This window comes from Lactuca virosa, chromosome 1 (assembly GCF_052849685.1).
Source record: "Lactuca virosa cultivar CGN04683 chromosome 1, Lactuca_virosa_CGN04683_v6, whole genome shotgun sequence".
NCBI lineage: Eukaryota > Viridiplantae > Streptophyta > Magnoliopsida > Asterales > Asteraceae > Lactuca > Lactuca virosa.
In genome coordinates this window covers 253383074-253392001 of record NC_136426.1, presented here as the reverse complement: position 1 = coordinate 253392001, position 8928 = coordinate 253383074, and the positions used below count along the sequence as shown (strand labels likewise).

The 8928-nt window shown below is 30.9% G+C and overlaps 1 long non-coding RNA gene across 1 annotated transcript; it reads right to left on the bottom strand.

Annotated features, from left to right (window-relative positions):
* Nucleotides 1-6642: 6642 nt before the first annotated feature.
* LOC145166122 (uncharacterized) lies at nucleotides 6643-8046 on the bottom strand. Its single transcript, XR_013740390.1, has 2 exons — nucleotides 7703-8046; nucleotides 6643-6963 (listed from the first exon to the last, which is right to left on the bottom strand). It is a non-coding gene; the product is annotated as an uncharacterized LOC145166122 (long non-coding RNA).
* Nucleotides 8047-8928: the final 882 nt, after the last annotated feature.

Sequence of the window (8928 nt, the reverse complement as noted above, 5' to 3'; positions counted from 1 at the left end):
AGGTCTGGGGTGACAAGTGTTATAACATTCCGACGCCTGAAGAACGTCGAGTACGAGGTCTTCGAGTTTAGTATGGTTAGTCTTCGAGTTTAGTATGGTTATAACATCTCACATGGGAAATTAACAAAACACACCATTCACGGGGATCTAAGGAGTTTTATTTAAATATAAAACCACACACACACAAGTATGACGATTTACTTACATACACTAAGTCTTGGTTCAGTTAAGACTATAACAACCCTTAAGAAAATATTGGATTTTCTGGAAACAAACTTATAACAAACAAAAAGGAACATCATTCATTTTTCATTTATAAATTGCTTATGAACTCACCAGCTTTATGCTGATACTCTTTCAAAACAACTTGTATTCTCAGGTAATCAGTAAAACAGGTAATCACAATATTTTTGAAGTCAAGACGCTAAGGCGTAGATTCTTTTGCTATATTTTGACATCATATGTAATTTATTTGGAAACATGTACTTTTGAAACGATGTAACCTTTTAAATTATATTTATGATGGTTGTGTTTACTTTCTTCACTATGGTTATGATACTGAGCATGACGTCCTCCGCCCCCGAACGTTTCCGTCGTTCTGGTTTGGGGGTGTGACATCGACTATTTTTCTAAATAAATCATTTGAAAAGAAAAAGTCTAATTCGGTTCAGACTTCTTCTTAAAAGAAAGTTGTAAGTAAGAAAAATTCCGCTCTGACTCAAAAAGATTTGTCTCAAACTCAACCACAAAACGATCTTTAAAAATCCAAACCTCATGGGTTAAAATCAAATTCTTAAACCAATGTTCAAACTTCAAATCAAAATAATTTCAATTCAAATCATCAAACAAGGTTTTCACAAAATCATTTTTCAAGACAAAACCGATTTTTGAATAATCCAAAGTATTTTCAAAATTGTTTTTCTTCTCAAACGAAACCGGTGTTTTCAACTCAAAAGTTTGATAAATTTCATTCTAAAAGAAATGTGACTTTCACACCAAAATAACCAAAATTTCCCAATCCTCCTACGAAATAAGTTTCCAAAGTTTCGTATGTCAAAGGAAAGTCATATGTGCAAAACATTAACCATTGGCTCGAAGGAAACTGGAAATCATTTCAATCGCGGAAGTTTTCTCAACAACAAATCAAGGATGCTTATGAAAATTATTTGAATGAATCTTCGAATGGAAGTTCTTCATCCAAGAATTCGAATCCTTCAGTCAAGCAATGGAGAGCTATTCCGAAAGCAAATGTTAATAAGAAACGAACTGAGAAGCAAAAGGCAAAAGTCAGTGAAAATTCTAAACCTATGAATGATTACATTTATGTGCCTTTAACTAACGAAGTTGACCTAATTGATAGTCTCCAATCTAAAGTTTGTAATTGGGTCTTAGGATCTTCGTTTCACAATGTTTTCCAATCTAATCACTAAGGACCCAAACAACCTTGGGGACCTAAATTCTTTCACTGATTGCAGGTTTTGAGTGACAAACAATATGATGACAAATGGTACATTGAGAGTGGTTGCTCTCGTCACGTGACTCGAAGAAAGGAAAATCTTCGTGATTATCAAAATTTGGAGAATGCTGGATTAGTGAAATTTGGCAAGAATCATAAATGTCAAGTCAAAGGATATGGAAAAGTAACAAATGGGAAATTCACAGTGAATAGGGTAGCTTATGTCGAAGGTCCAACATAACTTGATAAGTGTTTCGCAACTTGTTGTGGGCACTGGCAATCAAGTGGTGTTTAATGAAGAAGGATGTGTGATTTCGAACATAGATACAAAGTTTTGCTTAAATCAAAAAGAAAAAGCGATATGTTTACTCTCGACATCAACCAATTGTTGGGATTCCCTCGGTGTGCTTACTTTCGAAAGCTTCATATATACATACATACATACATATATATATATATATATATATATATATATATATATATATATATATATATATGGGGTTGGGTTCAACAATGAACAATTTTAAACCTTAGAACCAAGGAACCAATCTTTTCTCAACTTTTTGAGCAAATTTTTCATCAAAAAAAAAACTAAAAATATTGATATTTATAACTTTTTATCATCCATCCATTCATATCAAATTTGATAAAAAAAATTTGATCTTTTCAGATTCACACTGTGAATTTGTTCAGATTCACATTGTGAAATCTGTGCAGATTCACATTGTGAAATCTGTGCAGATTCACATTGTGAAATCTGTGCAGATTCACATTGTGAATCTGTTCAGATTCACATTGTGAATTTGTGCAGATTCATACAGTGAATTTATACAAAATTAATGATTTATAGTGTAGATTCACAATGTGAATCTGAACAGATAAAAAAAGTAAAAAAAAATTATCAAATTTGATATCAATGGAAAGAAGATAAAAAGTTATGAATTTCTAAATTTTTAGAATTTTTTATCGATAAATAATAAGATCTAAAACTTGAAAAAGTAATGGTTCCTTGGTTTTATGATTTAAAATGGTACATTGTTAAACTTTTTCATATATATATATATATATATATATATATATATATATATATATATATATATATATATATATATATATATATATAACCACTTATTTTTTATGTAATTAATCTCGTAAAATGACCTGGCATACCCTCCACACACACACACACACACACATACACACACACACACATATATATATATATATATATATATATATATATATATATATATATATATATATATATATATATATATAATGGAATGGCGGTAAGGAGTAAGTACATTTCTCATATGAGAGGTCATGAGTTCAAGTCTCGGTGGAGACATAGGTGGTTATTTAGAAGTAGGTATATATATATATATATATATATATATAATTAATGAATTTGAGAACGTGACAACAAATCTGAACCACTTTTTTTTAATTAATCTCATAAAATAATCTCGCATACCCTTCCCCCATTGTACCAATACTTAATCAAATCCGTTTGAAGATACACCATCACATAGACCATCATACCATCATAAAGACCATCAGACCACCGTAAATCTGCCATCGGACAGCCGTCGACTGATGAATGGTAGAGTTGATTGTGATCTCCGACCACTCATAGAAAAATTCCAACCGTTTTTTTCTTGAAGGTGTCGTTTAGTTTGCAGATTGTTTACAAAGATATTGGAATATGTCAATGAATTAGAATTTATCATGAATTTTAATCTGATTCCATAAATAGTTTGGTTGTCAGAAAATAGAATTGGAACCCAATTCCATATTCTATTTGGTTGCAAGGAAATAAAATTGTAATTTTATAAAATGACATAATTTTCCTTATTTGTTTTGCTTAAATTTACTTTCTTTTATAAGTTATACTAGACGAATTCTCGCGCGTTGCGCGGCGCATATTAAAAATAGATTGTTAAAATATTGAAAAATATATGTTTAAAATGGTTATTTATTGACATTAACTTTGACATAATATTTTTACACTAAATTATATATAAAATCTCAACTATTTTAAACAATATTATTCATTGACATCAACCCACCTTCCTCATTAATAGAATTAAATATAATTATCTATTTAATATTATTTATAAAAAATATTATGATTGATTAATTTAAATTTTTTACTTATGCGATTATTTTTTAATTTTAATAATGATGATCATTTAGAATACAATTTATTTGTAGCTAACGTTACATAATTTTTAATTTGATGTTATTATCATTTAAAATTATTGTTTATTAACTTAAACCACTTATTATTATTAATAATTTAAAGAAGACTTTTAAGAAACACTAAATATTATTACTCAAATATGAAACATATACTAAATACTAAAGTGATAAGATTGACAATTTACATTTTAAAATAGACTTTCATGGATAATATAAAATATCCATGATTTTTCTAATTTACCATTTATTATTATTATTATTATTATTATTATTATTATTATTAAGTGAAAGAAAAGTTTTAAAAAGCACTTACTATTATAATTAAAATGCTAAACATATACTAAGATATAAAGTGATAAGATAGACAATTTGCATTTTAAAAGAGACTTACATGGATAATATGACATATCCATGATTTTTAATTATTTATTTTTTTGAAGCAACACAAATATACAAACATGTATATAATATCTAATTAAATATTATTTATATCACATTCCATAACATATGATTGATAATATGAATCTAATCTAATTTACATTTAAATTTCAACCAAGACAACAATGATTGTCTTAAAAGAATACTTAAACCAAGAAATATATATATATATATATATATATATATATATATATATATATATATATATATATATATATATATATATATATATATATATATATATATATATAAAAGGATTAGTATATAACAAACTTACAAATTAAGAACTTTAACATAATAACATGGCTCGAAAATGGTTCAAAGCCCTCAAACCAACACAAAAACCTTTAAGCTTGTTTTCTTTGTGAATTTTGTATGTGATTTGTATTTGTGTTTCTACTCAAAGAGATTGACCTTTTATAGTAGACTATCCATTAATTGCTTATTAAACATATTATATAAGTTATAAACTTTTGAATAGTTAATCATTATTAAGAGACTTTTGAGTAGTATTCATTTAAATAGGAGGTTTCAAATGAATATGGTTTGAGTAAAAATATAAGTTGAATAGCCTTGGAAGTTTCAAATGCATGAGGTTCAAGGAAAAATGCTAGCTTTATAAGATATATAGATGTGGTGGGTGATGGTGGCGGTGGTTGTGGTGGTGGTGATGAATGGTAGCGGTTGCGTTCTGGTGGTTGTGTTGGGTGATGGTGGTGGGTGGTGATTGTAGTAATGGTAATGGTGGTGGTGGCGACAGATGGTTATGGTGGTGACTGCGATGGTCGTTGTCGCAGGTAGAAGCGATTGTAGTGGTGGTAGATGTGGTGGCAGGTGACGATGGCGGTGGAGGTGAATGATGGTGGCGGTGACAGATGGTGGCGGTGATGGATGATGGCGGTGAAGGATGGTAGTGATGGCGGTGGTGATGAAGGATGGTGACGGTGACGACCGATGGGGGTGAAGGATGGTGGAGGTGGCGGCGGATGGTGGAGGTAACGGTGATGGAGGTGGTGGTGGCGACGATGGTGGTGGTGGTGACTGCGGTATTGGTGACGGCAACGATGGTGACGGGTGGTGGTGGTATTGATGGTGACGGTGGTAGGTGGTGGTGGCAGTAGCGGTGGCGGTTGGTGATCGGTGACAGTAGTGGTGGGTGTTGGTAGTGATGGTCGTAGAAGGTAATGGTAATTTTACACTTTCCTTCATGAATTGGAATTAATTTGATCTAAAATTTGAATGAATTCACTTTCATTCATTTGGTGAAAAAAAAATTCATTTAGAATTCCTATTCCATCTAAAAATGTTGAATCAAACACTAGAATCAAAATGTGGTGAAATTAGATTCTATTTCCCCCAATTTCATTACATTCCAACGAAGCAAACAACCCGTAACTATTCTTAATCGGTTGAATTGAGAGTATCACTTCATTCATATTTCATACTCTTCCCTCGAGACCTATATTGCTCCTATACTCATTAAATCGAAGAAACCTCATTGCTCCGATTCTGTAGGTATCCGCAAATCCATTTATGTTTGTTGAATTTACTGTTTCTCTCTCTTCGCTTTCACTTTTCGATTGATTTTTTTATGTTGTCTTGTATTTTCATAATTAGAAGGTATCCTGCGATGTTTTGAATTATGTTTTGTAGTTTAGCCTGGAATCTTATCATGTTTGTGGAACTCCCTTTTTGGTTCTTTTGTTCCTATCGACGTTTGTAAAGGGTGTTATCTCACAACCGTCATGTTTTCTTTCTTTTAGGTTGCTTAGTTGTTTAGTAATTCAGCCTAAAGATCTTTTAATATTGGGGAATGTCAGCTTGCATTAAAAGGAGGGAATAGCCGACTTTTTAGAACTGTCATTTCCTTTGCTTATACTTCCAAAGTTACACCCTTAACTATTACATAATTGCAAGTAAATCCTTACTCTCCAAATCATACCAATATATACATGTTGCAGTTACTTTCCAAATTATACTTAAGAACCGAACTTCATAGAATACATGTGCAGTTACTTTTATGTACGTAGAATATACCATTTAACTTTCTAAATTATACTAAAGAACCGAACTTCATAGAATACATAACATTTCTCAAAATTATATTTCACTTAACATAGATAATTGGCTTAAAATGCTCAAGATGTTGCATGAATGTCCTACATTTTGCAAGGATTCTTAATGAAGAACCAAATTAATTCGCAAATATATCTTTACATTAAACTCATTGTATCATTTTAAAGAACAAACATGGCATAAGCTTTCAGAATCCCTTAAGGTCAAAATAATAATCTCTTGACGCCATGTTGAATCCAAAGATGTTACTTGACCCTTTCCCAATTCGAGTGTAGGGATGTTCATTAAGTTCCTTGAAGAACAAATGTTATTGGTAATTAATTAAGTTGATGTCATCTCTATGAAAATTTAAGTAAAAAGAGCATTGTTTTTTGAGAAGATAAGTAAATATACATTGTTGACTTATACACAAAGAATATATGATGTTGGACACAAAATATACACAATGAATATATCATGTTGGAAATATATAAATAAAATTATCCTCAATGAACTAAAAATAAATACAATAATTTTAGGTAGAAACATATATCATGTTGGAATGTTGGAATACATACCAAAAATACATCATGTTGAAAATATATTCAACTTATTGATATTTAAATTCAGTTTCAAGCATTCCCATGATGGCAGCATTGATGGATGTTTTTCACGATCTCTTCAACGACGATCATTGTTCTTGCGGATACACAACCTTTCACGCAATACTTCAACAACATCATACCAAAAGAGTAAACATCTTATGTTTGTTAAAAACATGGTCTCCACGTACTATGGATCACAACAACCGACTGTATCCACGACGAAGCAAGATGGACAAAAACACCAAAAGAGTAAACATTGAATTACAATAACCAACTATATCTAAAAAAAATATGAACTAAATTTGAACCGACAAATATCATAGATCTTTGCATGCTAATTTTCCTCTAATAGGATGTTGGACTTTTAATATCACGGTGCAATACTCTAAGTTGGGTCTCGATAGAAATATGAAGGTATGCTAATCCACGAGTCAACCCAATTATATTGTATAAGTAAGTCTAAAATTCTCTTAGATGTATACTTATACACAACGATATTATCATCAACTTCAATCATCGTTACCAGAAATATGCATCAAATTTGAATGTATTTCTAAAATCTGAGATTTTAGGTTCCAAGTTTTATCTAATAAGATGTTGGAGCTCTTGATATCACGATGGACCATTGTAAAAATCAGTCTCCGCTAAATTATGAAGGTGGTCTAACCCACAAGTAGTCATCCCAATGCAGATCTTCTACATCTTGCGCAAGTTAAATCATTGCTATTGAGATGCAAGTCTAGACCTCTCTCATACACAAGGATCTTCCCATCACTCATATACCAAAACCCTAAAAGATGAACTGAGTTTTCTTGTTTATGAAAAGAAATCATTGTTCCAAAACTACTGAGTTTTTCCCTAAAAGATAAGAGGATTAACATAAACTACTAATCAGCAAGAAAGAAATATCTGATATATATCTGAAACAAGTTAACAAGCAGCTAACCCTTAGTCATCTCTCCCACACGATAGACCAGCCACCCGCCAATTAGCAATTGCAGTAAAAATTGTGTATCTTCAGCAATTTAAAACTATTACGATCTAAATTCAACTTAGGCCCTATTCATCTTTTGCATTTCAGCTGTGAAAACAAAATTTCCATCTGGGTATTACGCTAGATTACAAGAAATATCTAAACGACTTTACCAGATGTGAAATAAAGCCTCGAGACAAATTCATCGGCGTCGAAGTAGCAGCAAGCGTCATTGTTGCAGTTTTGTTGTAGCGGCTAGAGGGAAGTAGGGTTTGTTGAAGTTTCATTTGCTTCCAAGCTCCGATATTTATTCTGTTGGGGTTTTACTTAAAAAAAAAAATTTCCTTTTTTTTTTCGGATTTTCCATTTTAATATGGATTGTGTTTGGTAATCGGAGATTAAGTATAATATCTACGAAATGACAGTGGATTTTTGTTAATTATAATCTTTTGTTTGGGGGTACGATTTAAATGGGAGTTAAATGAAATCAGAATTGAAATTTGAAAGAATATAAATTTTGCTGAATTCAAATGTATAGCTTTTGGATTAGAAATAATGAAATGAAATTTTTAAAATGTTACTAACGATAAATTGTCGTTCCTAAAAAAAAGTTACAAAATTATCTTTAATTACTTTTATAAATTAGCTTTATATACATTTATGAAAATCTATATTTTCTAATTTATACCGATAAATGAAAATTTATTTTGTCGTATGTTAAAAGTGTTTTTTTATTATTTTATTGTTAGCCTAATAAGATTTTGAGTTTTATCTTGTATTGGGTTTTATGTCTGGGCCTTGTAGCTAGGAAACCCTAATTAGCTTCTCTATGTATTATGTCTTTCCCTTTTCATTGTATTTTTTTACTTCTCATTTGATAATAATATGAAATCCTATCTATTCTATATTTTGTTAAGTTTTCATGGTATCAGAGCTCGGTTGATCGTCTGTAATTTCGTTTTGGGGGCGAGTAGCGTACTGTTCACGACGCTGTTCATCCACACTGTTCATCGACACTGTTCACGTTACTGTTTATCGTAATTTTAGGTATGGTTTCTTGCTCGTTTCTGTATTCAGTTTGATTTAATTTGTTCATTAAGTCGGTTTCGAGGGTTTCGTTTCGTCTGTTGGTTTGTTGATTTCGAGATCTTGATTATTTCTGCTGCTACTTGTATTTACTGTTTGACTGATATTGAAAT